Genomic DNA, 907 nt, shown 5'->3' on the forward strand with positions numbered 1-907 from the left:
AAATTTTAACTTTGAATGCTTATAAAAAAAAATTGTGCCTATGTATTTTTAATATTTTTTAACTGCTATTGTAACAATATGTCAGGAGCCTTGCATTAAATTTTCACGCTTTTTTACTAAATAAATAAAATTTTATTAATTTTTATAGAAAAAAAAAACTAAAAAAAATCAAAACTGACAATGTCCGTAAACAGCTAAAAAATAGTCATGTTTTTTATCAAAATTTTATCATGTATAGAAAATGCTGATATAAACATTCAGTGAAAATTTCAAGTACTACGTTCATTCGTTTTTTAATTACAACAAAATAAGAAAATCATTACATGAGAAATCGAGTGAATATCCAATGTTGTAATAATATGAATTTAAATTGTAACCAAAATTGATTTTCTCAAAAACAGATGTAATACAAAATTATCCATAAGTTTGTCTACCTTTATCAAAAAAAAAAATGTCTAAAAAAAGTCAAATGCAAGGCTTCTGATATAATGTTTCAATAGCAGTTGAAAAATATTAAAAATACATAGGCACAATTTTTTTTTATAAGCATTTAAAGTTCGAATTTTGAAAAATGTATCAAATTTAAAATTTAATAATTATTTTGTAGTTAAAAATGTATAAAATGTTCAACTTTTATAGCTAAGGATTGAAAATATAAAACAAGGTTCCACGTAAATAGGTTATATATAAATTACTTTATTCACAATAATATCATCAAATATACTTGGTAATATCATAGGCTGACGGTCAGTTTTCGCTCAGAATCGTTTTTCTTATACAATGATATTATATCATTGAATTCAAATTTAACACCATCCATTACAGTGACCCACTTGTCACCTACTGTACAGCAAAGCGACATCCACTTACCCACCTTTTATAGTTATGAAATGTTACCGAAGTTAAA

At 24.0% G+C, this 907-nt stretch overlaps 1 protein-coding gene across 1 annotated transcript in view; it reads right to left on the bottom strand.

The window, feature by feature from the left end:
- The window catches only part of LOC103310870, a 3,696-nt gene that overhangs the window by 2,495 nt on the left and 294 nt on the right, over positions 1–907 (bottom strand). The window lies entirely within an intron of this gene.

This window comes from Acyrthosiphon pisum, unplaced genomic scaffold, assembly GCF_005508785.2.
Source record: "Acyrthosiphon pisum isolate AL4f unplaced genomic scaffold, pea_aphid_22Mar2018_4r6ur Scaffold_20819;HRSCAF=22231, whole genome shotgun sequence".
Lineage (NCBI taxonomy): Eukaryota > Metazoa > Arthropoda > Insecta > Hemiptera > Aphididae > Acyrthosiphon > Acyrthosiphon pisum.